The 23,051-nt window shown below is 36.5% G+C and overlaps 1 long non-coding RNA gene and 1 pseudogene across 1 annotated transcript in view; one reads left to right on the plus strand and one right to left on the minus strand.

The window, feature by feature from the left end:
- The window catches only part of LOC144457548 (uncharacterized), a 257,270-nt gene that overhangs the window by 155,690 nt on the left and 78,529 nt on the right, over positions 1–23,051 (plus strand). The gene's annotated exons all lie outside the window — the stretch shown is intronic.
- On the minus strand, positions 14,022–20,306 carry LOC110208961 (ATP-dependent RNA helicase DHX8 pseudogene; annotated as a pseudogene).

Genomic DNA, 23,051 nt, shown 5'->3' on the forward strand with positions numbered 1-23,051 from the left:
AATTAGCCACTGAAATGATTAGCAAACATCACAGTCTTTTCTACAAAGATTGACTCAGGAATTAAAGAGAACATTTTTTAAAAGCTGGATAATTCCTTGGCAAGAATTTGTTAGAACTTAATGAACAAAGCACTAATGCACATATTCACACAGCTTCCTAATACATAGTTTTTGTTTGAATGAAATTTGCTTCAACAGTTTTAGAGTCAGACTCTCTAATATGTCTTTGAGGGGTGGGGACCCTGTGGCCTTTGGCCTTCTAGGTCCTTAAGCTCGACCTTTTGACTTCACCAAAGGCCTCACTTGAGGACCTAGAGAGCCACATGTGACCTCAAGGCCTCAAATTCCCTACCCCTATATCTAGCTCCTAGTTCTGATTTCTTTCTAATGCTTGTGAATTACCAGCACTTAAGCCACATTTCAAGGTAGGGAAACACACTCCAAAGTTCAATTAAGAGTTTTAGATGGTCTATTACAAATAATCAAGCTGAATTTGCAGACATGGGCTGATGTTTTGCACCATCCTTCTTGGAAGAATAATGAAATAAAGTCATTCAGTCAGTCAATTAAGTATTTATTAAATGTCTGCTATGTACCAGACACTGTGATAAGTACTGGGAATACAAATAAAGGCAAAAGACAGTCTCTTCTTTCAAGAAGTTCATAGTTTAATGGGAGAGACAACATGAAAATGACTATATAGAAACAACCTCCCCCACATACATACACACATACACTCATATATACATTTAGAAACAGATATGCATAATTTACATATATAACTAATATATAGACACACATAAATATACACATGTATTATGTGTATGTGCATGTATATATGTATATAAAATGATGAATTAGAGAAAGACAGAGGGACAGCATTAGCATTAAGGTTGATTGTGAGAAACTTCTTGTAGAAGGTGGAATTTTAACTGAGACTTGAAGGAAGCTGGGGAAGCCAGGAGGTAGAGTTGAGGAGAGAAATGTTCCAGGCATGGGAGACAGCAAATGAAAATAATATGAGCAGGAAGATGGAGCGTGGTGTGAGGAGCAGCAAAAATGCCAGTGTGCCTGGATTTTCATATGTAGGGGAAGGGGGTGCATAAGAAATAGTAAGGTTAGAAAGGTAGGAAAGGGTCATGTTTTTAAAGCTTTAACAACCAAACAGAAAATTTTATATTTGATCCTGGAGACAATAGGGAACCACTAGAATTGATTGAATGGGGGAAGAGAGTGGTCAAAATTGTACTTAAAGGAGACTGGTTTGATAACTGAGTCTCAGAGGATGGATTGGAGTGGGGAGAGACTTAAGGCAGAGCTATTGCAGCAGTCTAGGTGTGAGGTGATGAGGGCCTGCACCATGGTGTCAGAAGTATCAGAGGAGAGAAGGGGGTGAAACATACAATTTTCTTCTCCAAGTCACTGTCTGGCAACCATGTTGACTTCACCACACACTCTAACTGTCAAATGTTAAGGGCAGATCTTCATTTTGCACTTTCCACCGTGGTCATCATCTGATAGTCATACAAATGCCTTATTTAGAGTACTCTGGCACATCTCTGCTCCAAAATTACTCTGTGCCACTAAGGAAGATGAAATATTGTAACATACAGGCTCTGTGTCCTTTATCAGAAGGGAACCTCCTTCCATTCTTCCTGAGTCAGTCAACTCCTCAGCTCTGTAGAGCCAACATTAGCTTATTTATCTTCCGCTCTTAAAAACACAAAGAAACAACCACTTGTTAGCATCCCTTCTTTGAAAGGAAGGGCGTTTTATGAGGACAGCTATCATTTACTCCTCTCATAATTCTTATCATTTCACATAAAAAAAGGACATTGAGAGTAAATGACCTCACGCTCTTCCACACAGCAGTACATATTAGGCTTCTGTAAAATTATGGGCAAAGTTCTATAGACTTTATTGAGTGTTACATTCATGTAATTTTTGATGGAGAAAACAGGGCTGCTCAAGAATAAAAATTATAATCCTATCATATAAGAACTATGAAACTTTTAGCTAAATAAATGAACTGGAAAAGAACTCTTAGATATTCTCGTCTTTGCTTTGACAAGCATTTCTCCCATTTGTTTACTCTAAGGGTCATGCTATTTTCATTTCCAAATATTGAAATTTCCAAATAATAAAATGGTTATTTTTAAACTAAAGATGAATGGACGAAAAATTATTTGTTAAGCATTTATTGTGTCCGAAGCATTGGGGAAAGGAAAAAAGTGAGGCTGTTTTTGCTCTCAAGGAACTCACATTCTAAAAAGGGGAGACAGCACATTTAAGTGGGTTCAATTGCTGAGTGGATGGAAAGGTCTGATGGTCCAAATGGAAAATAGCCCAGTTTGTGACTGAGGTGTAGAGGGGAAATAAGGTTGATGGACAAACACAACCTCAATAAAAATTGTTTATGTTTACATACCATTTTACTCATATTAAGTAATTAGATCCCAACAGCAGCTCAATGAAATTGGTATTATTATTGTCATTGCCATTTTAGAGATGAGAAAACTGAGACTGACAGAGGTTAAGAGAATTGCTCAGAGTCACACAGCTAATAAATATCTGATACAGGATTTGAATTCAGTTCTTCCCTGATTCCAAGTGCAGCATACTATCTATTACGCAACCTTGCTATTTCTAGAGTGTCATTTCGATTGATTAAGTCCTATTCATTTCTGATGTTGAATTATTTGATAGTTGTTGATAACTTTCCTTTTTTAGTCTTTAGGAGCTACTGCTTCTAAGGAAGTGGAGTTTATAATGCCAGCAGTATCTTGTTATACTTCCATCATTTCTCCCACAATCCCAGAGGTGTTCATAGGAGAAGGGAAAAGGGAGATATTTGATGGTTTTTTTGGTTGTGGTTGAGTTGTTTCAGTCATGTACAGATCTTTGTGACTTCATTTGGCATTTTCTTGCCATTGCCTCCTCCAGCTCATTTTACAGATAAGGAAACTGAGGTAAATAGAGTTAAGTGACTTGCCCAGGTAAGTGTTTGAGGCCAGATTAGAATTCAGGAAGATGACTCTTCCACACTGTAGCCTGGCACTCTATTTACTGTGCCACCTAGCTTGATGGTAGCAGCCATGAAAATCAAAGACCTTGATGTTCAGATGAAAACACAATGAAGCATAAACAGTACTCTGGACAGTGCACTCTGCACCCAAATAATGGTTGACTTAAAGAGGTCCTCTTTCGGCTAGATAAGAACTATTAATCATTTTTAAATAGCACTTTAAAGTTGATCATTAGGTGAGGTATTTTTGTTATTCTGTGTATTCACATTTTTTTTTTTGGCAACTGCATCCTGTTATTTTATTGATATAGAGAACTTCTAATGTGAGAATTTCTTTTAATGCACACTGGAAACTCACCTGAAATTTAAGAGTTTGATAGAGTTGTCTGAGGTACCTAGAGGTTAAGAGACTTATCTGTTACACAGCTAGTTTGTACAAGGGGTAAGACTCAAACCCAGATCTTTCTGACTCCAAGGTCAGCCCTCTGTCCACTATGTCATGATGCCTCTCTTACATATATATATGCATGTATGTACATATATTATGTATATAAACACATTATACATATCATTGTAAAATACATATATAGCTTTTTATTCACAAGGTGAATTAATTTCTCTCAGAATCACAGAATTTTATGTTGGAAGGGGCAGCCATCTAGTCCAGCTCATACCTAAAAAAAGCATCTTTATGGAAACACACCTGAGAAGTGGTCATTATAGGTACTTTGGTCAATGTAATGAAAAAATTGTGATTTGCCCTAAAGCAATAATTTTAGAATACAAGGACAGTCATTACCAGCTAATTTATAATATAATCCTAAAACAAAAATATCTATAAGTATATAAATAGGCTTTATAATAGAACTATACCACTATATATTATAAATGTAATTTATAATGGAATATTAATGGAATATTAATTCACAAATTAATAAGAAGATGCCATTTCTATAGTACTTTAAAGTTTGCAAAGTGCTTTTATTTGCATTAAGAATCATAAAAAAACCCAGTTGGGTAGGTACTAGAGGTAATATTGCTGTCATTTTTCAGATCAAGAAGCTGAGGCTTTGAGAGGTTGAAAAATATCCTCAACATCACAGAGGTATCAGGTATCTGAGGCAATATTTGACCTAATTCTTCCTGATTCAAGGTCCAGTGCTCTATTCACTATTTCAATGTCCTCTAAACCTTGTTGATAATGAACCTCTGTAAGTAAAGCATTGTGCCCTCAAGAAATATATTTATAAATTATATGCATGTACAAATGCATTATATATATATATATGTGTGTGTGTGTGTGTGTGTGTGTGTGTGTGTGTGTGTATACATATATATATATGTATATTACAAATAGGCATGAAATAGAAATTAAAAGGATGAAGTAATGATGAGATAAGCAATATTTTAAAATGATGTTTAAAATTATATTTATTAATGGCACGATAAACCTTATTGGTTTCAATGTGAAAGCAATGTCAATAGGTCAACAGACATTTATTAAATATATAATATGTGCCACGTCTTGTGACTCAGTGCTGGGGATACAAATATAAGATACAGAGAAAGACACTCCCTGCCCTCAATGGGCGTTATGTCCTAATGGGAAAGACAATAGAAATGGAAAGTCTGGGGGCTGGGGATAAGGAGAGGGGAAAGGTACCCATGCAGAGGCATAGTGGCAAAGTTTAAAAAATCGGAATCAGAAGAGGAATTAAGGCTGGCTGGCTTGGGCCCATCCTCAACATGGAGGTTCTGGGAAGAACTCACCAATGGGAGAAGGGGTCTCAAGGGGTGGAGAATATTCCACAGCAAGAAGGGCATAGTAGCTGTGGGAACTTCAGGTGTTTGAAGGAAGCTGAAACATGGTGACAAAATCTATATTCAGAAACAGATCCAGGAGATGAATGATATGATTAAAAACACTTTATTTTTTTTTAATCTAGGTTTAAGATTTTATGAAATAACAATTTGAATGTGTGGTTCTAAGTTCTGGCAGATTAAGGCCTAGGTGGTGGAAGTGGTCTGCCATGGGTGCAGGCAATAAAGAGGTGAAATACTTTTGGAGAATTTTAAAACAATAATAAAACTGAATAGGAACTGGGCTGCTTTATATTATCACCATTCACTGGCAATTCTGAAGAATACTAGTGACAAAATATTCCTCCTCCTAAAATGTCTTTTGTTGTTTTAAGTTCTAAACAATTGTCTTGTTACCACAGCCCATATTACCACAGCTGGCCCTTGATGCTGGCAGACTCAGCTACATGTGTTCATTTTGAGGGTAAATCCTTAATGGTTCAGAATTATTTGAGCTCACTTTAAGTAAAATTCTTGTCTCCAACAACTTCGGTACAACATATTCCAGCATTCCAACAGTAGATGTGAAATAAAAATTCATAGCACAGAAATTATAAAGATGAAGAAACAGAATTTGAATTATTTCAGTCCTGTCATTCCATGTAAATGTTTGGAGTTTTTATTTGTGTTTAAAATATAAAACAGTGAAGCAATGTGAAATTCAACTTGTAATATATTTGACAAGTATAAAATGTAGCTAACACATGATGCTAAAAATTGAAATTTATTCTTATTAAATTGTTAATTACTTTTAAAACTAAAGAATGAATCAGGAAAATAAAATGTTACATCAATATGATGATTTAGTAGTTGTCTCAACTGTACCTTTTGAAGACATTTCAGTTTTATTAAAATTCACTTATGAAATAAGATTCCTATGAATCTCTTCCAAATTTTATCCTTACCTTTAAGACTTTTCCTATTTGTATATTACTGTTTTATTTACCAAAATTGTTCTTTGTTCAAACATAAATGAGATAAATCTGGCTATACTGTCTATTAAACATGAGTATGCAAAGCTTGATTTTGGCGAAGACTGGCAAATTTCCAGAAGTTAAGGCTTGAAAACAGAAACTGTAGTGGTATTATTCATTACTGTGACACAACAATATGTAAATGTAAGTTTTTTTCCCCCTTTTTTCCTCAAAAATATATTAATATAATTAACAGCATTAATTCATTACCTTTTTCCTTTTTATACTGTAATATTTAATTAATTAAACTAATTGATATATATTTACTGACCTGCTTATATATATATGTATATATATATACATATATATACATATATATGTATATATATACATATATATATATACACAAAGTTTAATAAAAGAAAAAATTTACTCTCTGAATTTCTTTTTTTGACAATATTATTTATTGTACTTCATGATTATTACTGAAAATAGTTTTATCATAAAAAAGAAGAATTGTTAAAAATGATCTACTACAGGTGTCAAATATGGTAGACCCACCACCATTGATTCTAAATTCTGTTTGTTTTTATACTGGGCATTCATTTGTACTGCGCACGACTGTCAAAGTTCAAAAAGAGAAATCAGAAAGAAACGTGGATCTAAATGGAAGAAATGACCATACTTGATGAATTAAGATGCTCACTTTAAATCCCATCTTCCATATGAAAGATTTTTTTGTTGAAATTTGGCTATTAAATTTCCATCTTCCCTGATTACAATTAGTCGTGCTTGCAAACTAATCAGAGGTCTGGTATTTTTATACACAAGAAATGGATCCAAAACGTCACCTGAAACTTTGTTTGAAAGATTTTTAAACAAGTTAGAAAATTCCCTTTCCAAGTTTTTAGAGTGTTCAGATAAGTTTTATAGGTGATACACTTACATTATTTTTGGTAACAAAATCTTGCTTTTTTAAGCATCTTGCTTGCTCATTGTGATGGATTCATACTATCATTAGTGAATGTTTTAAGAAATAATATACCCAGGAGAGGTTCATTGTTAAGAATAGTGGATATACACTAAATCTTAGAATAATCTTCTTGATAATTTTGAAATTTTGGGTTAATTTCTTGTCAGTTGATTAGATTGTCATTGTTTTTGCCTCATAATATAGGTGAGAAAAGCTCTTACTTGGAGTAGAAGCATTAGTTTTGCCACTTTCTTACACTGGCTTACGCTCACATTGCTAGTGTTCTCTTCAATCTGAAGTTTCTCAACAGAGATCTTTTAAAACCACTTGTCTGTTTTTGCTGACATGAAGTAAGCACAATATAGTGAAGGAAGGGCTGACATTGGAACCAGACCTGGGTTCACACATCTGGCACGTATGTGACTCTGGGACGATCACTTCATCCCTCAGAGTAATAAGAACAGCTAACATGTATATGGGGCAGCTAGGTCTTGGAGCACTGATATTGGAATCAGAAAGATTGATTTTCAGGAGTTCAAATCTGGCCTCAGACACTTACTAGCTGTGTGACCCTAAGCAAGTCACTTAACCCTGTTTACCTCAGTTTCCTCATCTATAAAATGAGCTGGAGAAGGAAATGACAAACCACTCCAGTATCTTTGCCAAGAAAACCCAAAAATGGGGTCATGAAAAGTTGTACATGACTGAACCTACTCAATAAAACAACATTTATGTGGCACTTACTATTTGCCAGCCATGCTAAGTGCTTCACAATTATTATCTTGTTTGATTCTCACAACAACCCTGGGAGGTAGGTGCTATTATTATCCTTATTTTACAGATGGGAAACTGAGGTTAAGTGACTTGACCATGGTCACGCAAGTAGTAAGTTTCTTAGGTAAGATTTGAACTCAGGTCTCCCTGACTCCATGATTGGCACTCTATCCACTGTACCATCTAGCTGCTCCTAGCTGTAGGTAGCTCTTTAAGACTATAAGGGCAGAAAAAGTGCCAAGTTGAGTTCCCTAAACCAATGAAATCATAAGTCTAATCCCTATCCTTATGCTTAGTTAAAACTAGATCATATAATCTATAAATCCAATTAACCAGGCACCAGTAAACAGTAATATGCCATAATATATTGAAAATAAATGAATGAATGAGGGCTCTATTTTCAATTCCTCTTAAATATGGAATCTCCTATCTTCCTTTAAGATACCTTGTGTGCTATGTATTATGTGTAACCATCTGATAAACAGACTGAGTAGGGATGCCAATGTCAATATATATATTAAGCATTATCAAAGCTTGGTTACTTTTTTTTAAAATAATAAATAGAAATGGCAATGCTAACATCCTTCCATCCTCACCAAACATATTGTCTAAACTAAAGCACCCCATTTTGGAGACCACTGTATTATATCATATTGCCTGTGGTAATTATTGCTCAATGTGCATTCTTTAGAAATGAAAGTTATTTTTTAAAAAAAAATTGGTTTTAAAATGGAGACAACACAGTACTTAATGTTAGAAGTTAAAATAATAAGTTATAAAATGCTACTTGGTTATCAGTAGAACCATTTTTGAGGTGTTATTATATATAAAGAAATAAAGTACTTAATGTTTTTATATAATGAATTTTACTTTATTATTAATAAAGTCATCTATGAGACAGTGAATTATTTAGTTATTGTAGCGTTTAATTAAAGCAACCAGCCTTAAATGTTAGAAGCAGTGAAATTTATTAGGTGATAGGATTTAACCTTCTACTCTCTTCCAATCATCTTCCTTGAGTGTAAACATTCAGCTATTTGTTATGTTATATAGTTCATTGACTATATGTATATTGGAAAAATGTGCCCTCTCAGGGACATAGGCTTGCTGTATGGTCTCTTATGCTGAAATATTAAGAAGAGATTTTTCCCTATTTCATGGGACTCATTTCTAAATTTCTGGTCTCTAGCTTTACAGTTTTGAGCAGATTTCAAAACAAATCAACAGACACATTGAGACTTTGGTTATTTTTGGCTAGTAGTGGATAAATGAATAGTTCAAGAGTTTCTGACATTGTGCCAAATGTCTATAAGCCTAGAGTTAAAGAGTCATGTTTTCCAGGAAACCTTGAAGTTTGCCGAGATTTATGCTTTCGATATTGTCATCCATTACTACATTCAAAGGAACTGTCTACATAGAGGTTGATAGAGGGCAGTCAAACCTTTTGCACTGCATGAATTATATGATTAGGTGTCTGTCTATGGGTCGACTTGTTCTCAAGCCCCCAAAACTAAACACAGCTGAGATCTAAATCCCTGACAAATGAAAGCTGAGTGTAAGGTTCACAGATAACGTACAGCAAATGGAATCTCTAAACACCACCCAGCCACACAATATACACCTGATAAATGACTGTCTGAAATAGTACTTTTGAAAAGGACATTTAAGGTTGATTTTTCCAGCACAATGGAAATTAACTGAAGAAACATGGGGAATGTACATTACTTACAGATGGATGCATTCCAAATTATTTTTCAGGGTAAAAGGGGCTTCTTTTTCTTTTCTGTTTTATAAGTGATGAAATTAGTTACAAATGAAGGCATTAGAATTTTCCACCTGAGAAAGAAAATAAGTCTATAGGATAGAGCAATTTATCTATTTAATAGTGTATTTAAAGTAAGAATAAAGTGTTTGTGGATTAAAGTGAAAAGTAACATTTCAGGAATGCTTCCTCTTACTTCTAGGAAAAGATTTGTGTGATGTGGATTTAATCTAGTAAGTATTTGTGCTATTAAAGTGATAGAATTTAATGAGAGAGGAAGAATGGACATTGGAAAGAGAGAACAAAACTCTGAAATAAGGATGCTTGGGTCCACCAATCTCTGACACCTACTGGCAGTATAACTCTTGATAAGTCATTTCTCAGGGTCCCACACAACTCTCTAAGACTCTCAATTGCAAAACAGTTGCTGGTGTGGGTTGACAGAGGGAGTTTGCTTAGTAGGAGTTCCCTACAGTGATGAAATCACAGAGCCAAACACTTCCTCCTTTGGGAAAAAAACAAACCAAAACAATAAAAAATAAAATTATTGAATACAAACAAAACACTAGTGCTTTACTAAATATAAAATGAAATATGGTAGCCATATTAATACATAGTCACTGGACCAACCATATTGTTATCAAATCAGTTATTCAGCTGACCAGATGTAATTGTTAAAAGAGCCACCACATATTTGATTAACTGTCTTTGCTCCCAATGTTCTCTTATATCCAAACCATAACAACTTATGAGGTACAGGAGGAAGAATGCTGGATTTGGAGGCAGGTGAGCTAGGTCCAAATCCTAGCTCTGCCATTTTTTCCCTGTGTAACCTTGGGCAAATCACCTAAATTCTTGAGGTCTCAGTTTCCTAATCTGTGCAGTGAGAGGATTACAAGAAATGGGCTCCTAGATCCCCCTTTCAGCCTTAACTCTTACACGTGCAAAGCACTTTTCAGACTACAAAACTACAAACTACAAACTAACCGCATCATCTCATTTCATCTTCACAATAACTCTGTGCAATAGGTATGCCAGGTTTTATTATTCTTCTCCCATTTTACAGAAAGAAGAAAGTGAAACTCAGCAAGATTTTTATTTACAATAAGCTTTTGAGGTAGGCAACACAATATTTTATACCTTCATTTTATAAGAGACAAGGAAATTAAGCTACAGAGTTGCCAGGTGACTTGTTCACAATTGCCCAGTAAGTGTGGGAGCCAGTACTTGAATGTGAGTCTTTTGATATCATGTCCAGGAGCCTTTTGATTCAGAGTCATTGCTACTGTACAGGCAACCAGAGCCTCTTGCCAGGGTACCAAAATTTAGAGGATATTGTTATCATGTATGATCTTTCCATGTAGACAAAACTGAACTCACCTAGTTAGCAGGAATAATTAGTTCAAATATCAAGCTAACAAATTGTATGCTTTCTCTTCTTTCGTACTCCCACGTGGCCCCACTGCCCAGCAGACTTCCTCCTTGGTCTGATCTACTTCTGTACTTCTCTGCTGTTTTAGCCTTCCCATAGTAGCCTCCCAGTTTCCTTTTGTCTTCCTCTTCCAGCCCCTGTTTCCCAAGGTCTCCCCTTCCCCAAGAGAATTTGCCTTTAAAAGTTGATTTGTAGATGCAACTGAGTGAATGTAGAACATAGCCAAACATAGCACCAAAAGTGCTTGTTCTAAGGGACAGCTAGGTGGCACAGTGGATAGAGCACCAGCTCTGGAGTCAGTAGAACCAGATTTCAAATCTGGCCTCAGACACTTACTAGCTGTGTGACCCCAGGCAAGTCACTTAATCCCTATTGCCTCCAAAATAAAACAAACTTGTTCCACTTTGTTTTCTACTCTACAACATGCAAATATGTATGTATATATATGTACTCATATGCTCTTAAAAGCATATATGTATGTACATATATGCTTTTAAGAGCATATGAGTTAGAATTTTAAAGAAACTTAGACATTTTCTAAACCAAAACAGTATTTTTTTTTAAACTTTTTAATTAAAATGTTTTTCTTGGTTGAAGAGTTTTTCAATTAAATTTTATTTATTCATTTTGGGCAGTCTGTCTGTCTATCTATCTATCTATCTATCTATCTATCTATCTATCTATCTGTCTATCTATTTATACTTGGTCACCTTCTCTCCCCTACTATTGCCTTCCTGTTCCAGTAGTAAGCACTGGAGATATAGAGAAAAGCAAAAGATAGTCGCAGCTCTCAAGGAGTGCACATTGTAGTGGGGTGACGATATACAAACAGTTGTGTACAAATGAAATATATTTTTTCAGTTGTGTTCAGTTAGTTCAGTTCAGTCACCTCTTGGTGACCCCATTTGGGGTTTTCTTGGTGGAGATACTGGAGGGGTTTGCTATTTCCTTTTCCAGCTCATTTTTACAGATGAGGAAACTGAGGCAAATGGGTTTAAGTCAGTTGCCCAGGGTCACACAGATATTAAGTGTCTAAGGCCAGACTTGGACTCAGGAAGATGTTTTCCTGACTCTAGGCCTAGCACTCCACCCACTGCCCACCTCGTTGCCCTAACAAAATATGTACAGAATACATTGGAGATGAGGAAAGGCTTCTCATAGAAGATGGGATTTCAGCTGGGGCTTGATGGAAGACACGAGTCAGAGATGAGGAGGGAGAGTGTTCCAGGTGTGGGAAACAGACACTGCAAATGTCCAGAGGCTGGAGAGGAAATGGTGTGTTTTGTGCAAGTAACAGCAAGAAAGCCAGGGTCACTGGGGGGAATAATGTTTCAGAAGACTGGAAAGGTAGGAAGAAGGCAGGTTGTGAAGGCCTTTGAATATGAAATAGGGAATTTTGTATTTCCCTTTCCTCTTTGATTTCTTTGTGGTATAATCCTAGTAATAGTATTGCTAAGCCAAATGATATTCATTGTTTAGTAGTTTTGGGGAGCATAATTGCAAATTGTTTCCCAGAATGGCTATACCAATTCATAGCTCTACCAATACTCCATTAAAATACTTCTTTTTTGAAAGCCCCTCCATTATTTATCATTTTCCATTTTCTTTAGTGTGAATTTTCTTCTCTCTATATTAGAATATTAGTACTACATTATATGATTTCTAATTTCTCAAGTAAATTTATATTTCTGGGTTTTCTCTTGATTTTTTGTTTATATTTCAAAGTTCTTTCTCAGCTCTAATCTTTTCACCAGGAATGCTTGAAAGTCTTGGGTTTGATTAAGAGTCCATTTTTTCCTTGCAGGATTATACTCAGAAGAGTAAATTATTCTTGGTTGTAAGTTTATCACTTTGGCCTTTTAGAGTATAAATCGTATTTCAAAATCTCTTCTCATTTTTAATAGAAGCCGCCTAGTCTTGTGTGATCTGACCGTAGTTCCTTCATACTTAAGCTCTTCCTTTTGGAGTACTTACATATATTTTTCTTTGATGTGAGAGCTCTGTAGTTTGGTTATGACTTTTCTGAGACTTTTCCTTTTGTAGTTCCTTTCAGGAAGTGTTTGGAGAATTCATTATATCTTCACTTTGCCCTCTGGTTCTGGGAACAGACCTGGGAAGTTTTCAATTACATATTTTTTAGATGTGTTGTCCAAGCTTTTTAATTTAACGTGGTTTTACCTTTCTGTGATCTATTTCCACATTAGTTGTTTTTAATATAAAATACCTTACATTTTCTTCTATTTTCTCCAATCTTTTAGTTCTATTCCAGTATTTCTTGCCATTTTGTGGGAGCACTGATTTGTTTGCTCTATTCTACTTTGCAAGGAGTCTAGTTTTAGGGGTAAGGTTTACCAATTTTTCTTCTGAGCTACTAATTCATTCTCCTTCCAATTCTTTCCTCAAGGGCTTTCATTTAAATTAAAAAAAAACAAACAAAACCCAACAACCTCCTGCTTCATTTATTCTAAATATTGGTGTTGAAAATCCCTTTCACCCCTTTTTGAGTCTGTTATTGCTATTGAGTTAGATTTACAATTATATTTTTGTACTGGTTGGTGTCTTCTTTGCATTGCTGATCTCTCTAGTTTTGGTTTCTGACATAGGGCATTATACCAGGTCAGGCTCCATCTCCAGTTGCACTTTTGGGTGTAATGGTCAGATTTGCTTAGTCTTGTTCTGGATCCATGGATTTCTGAGTTGACTTTTACTTCCAAAGGATTTTTTCCCCGTTGGCTCTTAGCATGGTGCCTGGCACGTAATAGGCATTTAACAAATGCTTGTTGAATTGAATTAACCTAAGATATTTGAAAAGAAGCATCAACATAGCAGTTTATTCTCAATTAATAAATATGATAGATTAATATAATAATGCCCTCACACATAGCTGTTGGCTTGTTTGGATATAAGGACTTAAGACCTCTGAAATTTTTGAAACATACCTGATAGTAGTCCCACTGTTAGGATCCACTGATTGAGAAAATATATAATGACAAAAAGCAATGAAAATGAAAACATTTTCAAATGAATTTGTGTATACTCAATTGCAACTACTTATACACATATTTTTTTAAGTGGCAGTCTGTGTGTGAGATGTATTTATTCAGGCTACAAAATGCCAATTTTTGGTGTGCCTGCATTTTCATTCATAGATTCTTTCCAATAGCTCCATTCTGGCCTGTCTTTTCCCATCCTGTGTAAACTGTTACCCACCCCTTGCCCACCGTCCTCCACCCCCAGCCATTAGAAACTAACATCCCACCTCCTTACCTCCTCACCTCTCCACCTCCTCTCCCACCTTAGGAACTACTGCCTGAACTTCTATTATTTACTTTTAGTGTTAAAACTTCCTAGTGACCTAAAAGAAAGAATATTTTACAGATGGTGGTAAAGGAGACACAGCACATAAGTTATTTTCATGACTTGTGATTTCAGCTGCAGAGCGCAGATCCAACCCCAGATCTCTTTCCTCTCAGTCCACAGTCCTTTTCTACTGTTATTAAATAACTCATTCCTCTACATCTCCTTTGGTTAAATATATTCACTTTGAAGTCATGTGGACCAATAGCAATATTATTTCTTTCTAGCTAGACGTCCTGAAATACACAATACAGGGTGCCACACAAAAAATAGAATGAGTGTGATAATATTCTATCTTTTCCATGTACCAGTCCGAGCACATTTTTCTATTAGAAGATGCCATAAACCTGTATCGAGTTGCTTGCCTTCTCAATGAGGGTGGGTGGGGAGGGAGAAAGGGAGAAAATTTGGAACTCAAAGTTTTAAAAACAAAAGTTAAAAAAATTGTTTTCACATGTAACTGGGAAATAAGATATACAGGGAGTGGGGTATAGAAATCTATCCTGCCCTATAGGAAAATTGAAGGGGAAGGGGATAAGAGAAGGGGGGGAGAGATAGAAGGGAGGGCAGATTAGGGGTGGGGGGAGGGATGAGATGGGGAGAAAATTTGTAACTCAAAATCTTGTAGAAGTGAATGTTGAAAACTAAAAATAAAAACAACAACAACAAAAAAGGAAGATGCCATAGTTGGAAGGTTCTTAGCTATTAGCATGTATGTTGTAATTACATTTATAACATGGTACACAGTCTTTTATTGCTTTTATTCATAACTCAGCATAATTCTTAATAAAGCCTAGGCTAGATCAAAGCCTTAAGATTATAATTCACTTCTATTTCCAAATGTTATTTCTAGACCTATAGATGACATTGAATTAATTTGCCTCTGGTAAAGATAAGATCCAGGTTCTGAAATTTTTTCTTATGGCTTAATTCCACAAGATCTACAAATAAGCTTGAAATATCTTTAAATTCTACAACTTTGATTTCCTATGGATTGCCACATAAACATTATCTCTTGTATCTTCAAAAAAAAGAACTATGTATATATATATATGTATATATGTGTGCATATATATGTATGCATATGTATTTAAAAATAAACAAATCCATATTTTCAAAGAGTTAAGCCTGAAGAAACAGCTTGAGCTGATGAATGGGCACCTCAGTGCTTAGCACATCAGGGGCCTCTGGTCTGAGGATCTTGTGTATGAACTATTCAGAAATGTAACAATTCCTCCTAGACCAGCTTTGCCTAAAAAAGGTGCTCCATACCTATCATTCACAGGACCTAGGCTAGCCCTAGTTGAGGCATGTATCTTAAGACCAAGGTGAGCTTCGCCTTTTGAATATTTCACCACAAGGAAAGAAATGAGTTAAGTTCAGGATGTCCAGCTTTGGCTTTGGGGCCTTTTAGGCCAAGGACAGCTGTGTTTCCAGTGGTGTTTTAGACAAGAGTCACTGGAGTCCTGGGCCTTGGTCCTCTGTGTGTGTGTGTGTGTGTGTGTGTGTGTGTGTGTGTGTTTGTGGGGGGGGGGATCAACACTGACCACTTTGTGCCAAAAGTTGTAGCTTCTTTGTCCCTGCCACCAGAAAGCCCAGGAGATCCTCCAAGCATTTGTCTCCTTGCAGAATTTGTCCAGGGGTTCTAGCTACTGTTGTTTCTTCTTCTTGCTGAGCTTTGTGAGGTCCAACACCTTGAAGAAGCCTGGGGTAAACTCTACCAGCCACCAGGGGTCAAGGTGGTGACCTTCCACGTGTACCACTTGGTAATCAGCACCAACTATGGTATACCACCTGTTCTGACTCTCTTTTGAAGAGGGCACTAGAAGGATGGATGTAAACCACCTGCTGGTCAATTGAAATTCAATAGCCATCCTGTAAGTCCTTCTTTTTTGTATTTATGCTCATTTGTTTTTATTTATTTTGATTTATCAACAATCACTTCCATAAGCTTCTGAGTTTTAAATTTTTTCTCCTTCTCCCTCCTTACTTCCTTCCCCAAGATGGGCACACAATCTTATATAGGCTATACACATACATTCCTATTAAACATATTTTCACATTAGTCATGTTGTAAGAAGAAACAAAACAAAACAGAAGGGAAAAAAAGCAAATAGTGTGCTTCAATCTGCATTCAAACTCCATAGTTGTTTCTTTGGATGTGAATAGCATTTTTCATCATGAGACTTGGAGATGTCTTAGATCCTTGCATTGCTGAGAAGGGCTGAGTCTATCAAAGTTAGTCATCACACAATGTGGCTGTTACTATGGACAATGCTTTCCTGGTTCTGCTCACTTCACTTAACATCAGACCATACAAGTCTTTCCAGGTTTTTCTGAAGTTAGCCTGTTCATCATTTCTTATAGCACAATAGTATTCCATTACATTCATGTAGCACAACTTGTTCAGCCATTCCCCACTTGACTGGTATCCCCTCAATTTCCAATTCTTTGCCACTGTGGGTCCTTCTTGGTGGCATTTCAGAAGAAATCACTGCGGATGAACTTTCTGTACATGGATTGTAGCCTTGTCACAGGACATCACATCCAGCTTAAGTCTACCACGATGCTCAATATCTGATTATAGATGTCCTGGGTTTGGCAGAAGGAGTGAGACTATATGAAATTCTCATGTCACTAGAGGTTGGAGAATCTGCTATTCTTCCAAGAATTGTAGCCAAGAGAGTGAGGTGGTCGCCTTTTGTCTGGTAGAATCTGGTTTTCTTTTGATCTGCAGCATGGACACAATGGTGAACATCTCATTGCAGGGCAGATGCATGGACATGATCAGCATTTTCTACAACATTGATTCCAGGGGGAAACTCTACCATCCTGTGGCCCAGATGGGTGAGCAGGCCCTCATTATCCTGGCCTGCCAATGTGTATGGTTGCTCTGTGGTTGTGATCAAAGTTTCCAAGGGGGTGATGGGGCATCCAGGAAGTCAAAGGAAAGTAGGTCATGGATGGCCTTGAGAGACAGCACCATGATGGCTAAATTAGTTCTCTGGATCTCAGGCACATTGATGTTTCACATGTCATCTTGGTAGTACATTTTGTGTTGAGCTTGTAACACTTTCCAGGCTCTGTTCTCCCAGTTCTGCATGCTCTCTGCTTTGCCTGAGCCTGAGATGGGAGTCACCACCAGCTGGTTGATCCCAGTCTTGGAGTTGTATACTTTCTGCTTCACAAACCTACAGTCCAGCATGTAGTAGATCCCTTCACTGGTCAGAGATGTCTCAGTAGTGTTGGTAGCATTACAACCTTTCTGCTACGAGGAGGAGCCAAGTCAAAAGTCTAGGTTTGCATCTCACTCAGTAGAGCAGAATACACAGGGAGGATGATTAATTTAGGTACACCAGGACCCAGAGACTTTATGCATTCATATAGGATATCACAGTATTCATTTCTTCCTGACTAGTCAGAAACACCAGGATGTGGCCTGATGGTTCAGTTAAATGGATCTGCATGACTGTATTAAGGCTGGCATCCAAGTAACCTGTCTTGGGTTCCTTGGTGTTGAGAATTTCTGCTGGATATATTAGCCTGGAGTGTGAAAATGGGACCTTCATAGAAATACTTTGGAAAATTTCACAGCATCTAATGTGGCTGAGGTGACAATAAACTTCACTGATTCCCGCACCATCCTTTTCAACAGTCCAAAGAGCACATCTGTGTGAATTGTTCTCTCATGAACCATGTCCACCATGATGATTTCATATTGAGTAAGGTCGGGATCAATCAAACACTCCTTAAGCAACATCTCATCTGTCAACTACTTGATGACCATTTCTAGACTGGGGCAGTCTTCAAATTGAATAGTGTAATCCATCTTTTGTCCCAAGCAACAACCAAACTCCTCTGATACTCTTTTGGCCATTTGAATTGCTGCCACCCTTCAAGGTGGTGTATATTCAATTTCCCCCTGGAGGTGTAACCTGCCTCAGCAAGATAGTGAGTGATCTATGCTATCTTCCTAGATTTCTCCAATAACAACCAGTCATGAACAGCTTGGACAAGCTACTCCTTATGTTTGAAGATAGGGAAACTTTCTGTCTGCTCAATGATTGACAGGTCTTTTTTTTTTATCATAAGATGCTTTGTTGGCCCCAAAGCATGCTTCTTCTACTCCACTCTGTCATCAGGCATCATCCTAATGTCCCACATGTTGGCAGCAATCTGCCTCCCATCCACATCAGGCAGTGTTTTTTGAGTCCCATTGTGATGGAGTCCATCTCTGCTTCATGTTGGTTCTTTCTGAGTTCTTCTCTTTCTTTAGCCAAAGCACTCTGCACCACTGCTGGTGCATGGAGCCATCAGGATTCTTACCAATTTTAATGGGGCTTATGTCCATGCTTTGTTTGGTATGTCCTGTCAGGAATGAAGGCTCTTTCTCAATCAGTTCAATCTCCAGGTCTTCATCTTCTTCATGATCCATTTTTGGAGGGATTCCTGTCTCTTCATGAAAGTCTGGAAACTCTTCTTTGGAAAAGACATTGACTGCAATTATTTATTTGATCTTCTATTTCTCAAGATCCGGGTTAGATATTTCAACTGAAGCCTGTCATCTTCCATTTCCTCACTGGTCTTCCTCTAGTGGTTTGGGTTCATCTCTTCTCCAGTATCCTGATCCACATCCTTCACAACCAGCTCAGGCTGGTTTTAGTCCTAGTGAAAGACAGAACTTTCACCTTAATCCTCTGGCCTTTGTTAATCACATCAGCAAAACTGGCCACTCAACTTTCCCAGGGCAGCTCAGAGATGTGAAATAAGCCTTCTCACCATTTTTCTTAGTCCTTCCATACCCAAATGGCACGACACTGATAACTTTGCCATTGTAAATTTCCCCAATAGAAGGCTCTTTAGTTGGAGGCTGGTCCACGTGTTTGTCTCACTAAATGTCACTGTTTTTCTCTCTGTATTTATCATTGTCTTTGATAGGACTTTGACTTCTGCACTTAGATCGGTACCTAGATTTCCTTTTATTCCTATCTGGAGTCCTAAAACATGACCAGGGTCTCTGTCTTGGTTTAGACTGTGATTCTGTTTCTTCTTTTTTGCTGTGTCATAGTGTTCAAAGACTCTCTGCTTCTCATGTGTTGCAGTATGAGGCATTAGCAAGTCAAACTCTTTGAGGACATCCACATCTTTGAGGGCTCTCACATCATCTTTATCAAGCATGGCCCATACTGTAGGATTCTCTGGTCAGCAAAAAATTGGCAACACATTCTTGAGCTTTTCCTTTCCACTCTTTAGTTTAGCAACTAGATCTTTGATAATAGAAGGCTTTGCTGGTGGTTGCATGGTCTGTATGAGATATAACAAGTTGCTTATGAGATAGTCTGTAAATTCAGCACCATTTTTGGTGAGGCAAGCTTTAAAAGTGTCAAAGGCATTTTTTTCAGCAAGACTGATCACAAATAAAAAAAAAAAGATTGATCACAAATTCAGATCGTTGATCCCCAGGTAGTTGTCCAGTTCAGTGTATGTTTTAGATACCGAGACGAGGTACTTGATCTTAGTGATCTCTTCAGCAGGACTGGTTTGGCCATCACACATCATGAACCCCATTTAACTTAAGTCTGGCTTCTTCACTCACCATTTCACCACTTTTCTTTCTGCTTCAGTCATTGTTTATCTTTCCTGAGGTGGCATCCAAGGAGTGCACCTACCTTATTAACTTTTGATGGTATTTGTCTACCTTGTCTACCAGGATGAGCATGGGTCTGGGCAATCAGGGTTGTCTTGGTATACATTGTTTATCTTTTCTGCTTCCTTCACTCTAAATCAATTCATGTAAGTCTTCCCCATGTTTATTTCAGTTGGAGAGAGTGCCTGAGAAATAGCTAGCACATCCAAAGAAGGCAGTAGGTGGGCAAATTGCCCACTCCTGACCAAGGGAGATATTGACAAAAATTAACAGTGCATACAGGACTTTTTCAAAACCCTGGAATTGGAAGGAGGACACTTTAAATCCTAAATGAGGATCCATTGAAGGTCTGGTGCCAGAAGCTTCAGTAATTCAAGCTCCAATATCATGTTTTAAAGTCATTTCAGTTAAAAAGCTCATAGTTGGATCTTGGGATTGAGCTGGTGGAAAACCATGCAGAGATCCATTGCCTGTCCAAGTCCTTGCTTCTTGACACCCACTTAATTCTCTTGGGCCAAAGCATTTACTCTGAAAAAAAAATAACATGTTCAAAGCCCCAGTAACCTGGGTACCCCAGCTAGGAATAATGGAATAAGACTCCATTTCTATTTTGTTGGCTTTTTGGAATTTTGGGATTAAAAGGTATGGTCAAGGGCATTTGTATTGTTCCTCTAGGGATGAAATTTTTGGACTGGAGCAAGACAGACCAGAATTGAAGCATTTGCTTATAATGTTTTCATTATTCAGGAATGGAAGTTGGAGGTTTGAAGACCATTCCTTGTCTCTTAATCTAATTATGGTTCATTTAGTGTAATAAAAATCTTAATTATACTTTTTTTAATAGAGTTCCCTTCACTTAAGTCCCAAGGGTTCTCTGCTTTTCTGATCTTTCTAACTTTAAAAAAGTAAATAAATATGTGGAAAAATAGAGTCAATTAGTCATTCTTGTAAAGATATATTATGTAGACAATTGAATATGATCTCCACTTTGATATGAGAATTAGCCTGCTTTAATAGCAGTTAAAAAGTCAATTTTATCCTTTATTCCTTTGGCTTGTATTAAATTGTCTGAGAGATAATTTCTTTGTAATTTATATCATATACCAAGGGGAAAAAAAATTAAATGAGCTTCCTAAAGATGTCAGAGAAAAGGAGTTCAAAATGCCTACACAAAAGACAGAATTCCATCAATTTAGGGTTAATATAATTTAAAGAACAAAATTTAGTTTTGGATAAACATCAAAACAAGTTTCAAAAGTCAATAATTTAAAGAAAATATTCCTTTTCTTCTTTATTGCCTAATCCTAGCCAAGGTTAATCCTGTTCAACAAATCTCTAAATTTTGAACTTACTTGAGTAAAAAATTATCCTTCACATATTTTCTTTACACTAAAATTCTACTGAATTAGATTAATTGCAGTGATTAATTGTGGTCTCAGAGAATAGAGTAAGAAACATACTTCTCTAATCTTGGAGAGAGGTTGGGGATTACAAATGTTGAATTTTGCACATAATTTGAACTGCAATTGTTTTGTTGATTTTCCTCAAATTTTGCTTTGTTCCAAAGGAGGATTCATTGAGGAAGGATATTTAGAGAAGTGATTCTGTTATGGTAAAGAAGACAAATAAAAGTTAATAATGAAGGGTAAAACATAGATTTTATAAGGATACCATAAAAAGCTCTCTCATTTTCATTGCAGCCCAGGATTTTGGATGTTATCTTGAAAGGGAATGAAAGCACATTTCAATTATCAATCTCTTCTTAATATAGAGCTTCTCAACTAGACTACGCCTTAAGAACAAGGAATCTTGTTTTAAGCCTCTTTGTCTCCCCAGAATCTAACACAGTGTCCTACCCATAGTAGCTCATCTAGGAGCATGGAGTAGTGTTGATGATAATGATAATTTTCACAGTTCTGACAAAGCCAATATCATAGCTCTCTGCTTTTGTCTCAATGTCATTTACATTTAAATGCAGAACTAGAAAGAAACTGGCAAATTATTGGCAATTATTCTTGAAAATGCATCTTGGATGCCCACTGATTGGGGAATGGCTAAACAAATTGTGATATGTGGATGTGTTAGAAGATTATTGAGCAGTGAAAAAATGCTAAATATGAAAAACTGAAATAAACATGGGAAGACTTACATGAATTGATTTAGAGTGAAGGAAGCAGAAAAGATAAACAATGTATACCAAGACAACATAATTCTTAACTAATCACTGACCAGTTGAACAATGTAAAGGGAAAGAACAATAACACAAAACTGAAAGCTAGGTAATTATAATGACCATTCTCTGCTTCAGAGAGGAGATGAAAAAAATGTACCTTCCTCCACTAACTGGAGAAGTGTGTATGGGTTATAGGCATGGAATTTTAAATATACTTTTAGATTATGAATGCTGTGTTAGTTGGCTTTGCTGAATTGCTTTTGTTTTTTATTATGAGGGTAGGCTCACTCACATATATTCAGAAACGGACATGATGTAAAAATAAAAGACATCTATTAAAACATGAAAAAAATGTAGTTTTGAATAATCTCTTACATCTATGAAGTGCTATTGAGTTGGAATAAGATTCTACTCATGGAATCAAAACTTAATATGACAATCACCTGTTTTCTGAGTTTTCTTTTTTTGGTAAATCTTAATGATAGTGAACATTTTTATAGCTTCTACTGCACCAAGCACTGTGATGAGCATTTTGCAATTACTATCTCATTTGATCTTTACAACAATTCTGGAAGATAGGCACTCTTATTATTCCCATTCTACAGATGATGAAACTAAGGTAAAGAGGTTAAGTGAGTTGACCAAGGTCATATAGCTAGTAAGTTGTTCATGCACTTCTAGGCACATCAGACTCTTCACGACCACATTTGGGGTTTGGGCAAATATATTGCAGTTTTTGCCATTTTCTTCTCTTGCTCATTTTACAGATGAGGAAACTGAGACAAACAGGGTTAACTGACTTGCCCAGGTTCACACAGGTAGCAAGTATCTGAGGTCTGACTTGAACTCAGGTTTTCCTGAATCCAAGCCCAGCATTGTATTCACTTCACTGTCTAGCTGCCTCTTCTTTTGGCTGTTTTCATTGTATTCTTTCCAGAGACATAAAAGAAAAGAATGGTAGAGAAATTGTGTTTTGGTGAGCTATAATGAAAAAATGTACTGTGTGTAGATAATAATAATAATAATAAGTGTGTGTGTGTGTGTGTGTATATATACGTATGTATGTATGTATGTATGTATGTATGTATGTATGTATGTATGTATATCTTGGGTTAAAAGGCAAGATTGCATATT

This window comes from Phascolarctos cinereus, unplaced genomic scaffold (genome assembly GCF_003287225.1).
Source record: "Phascolarctos cinereus isolate Bilbo 61053 unplaced genomic scaffold, phaCin_HiC Scaffold_5;HRSCAF=322, whole genome shotgun sequence".
In the NCBI taxonomy this organism is placed as follows: domain Eukaryota; kingdom Metazoa; phylum Chordata; class Mammalia; order Diprotodontia; family Phascolarctidae; genus Phascolarctos; species Phascolarctos cinereus.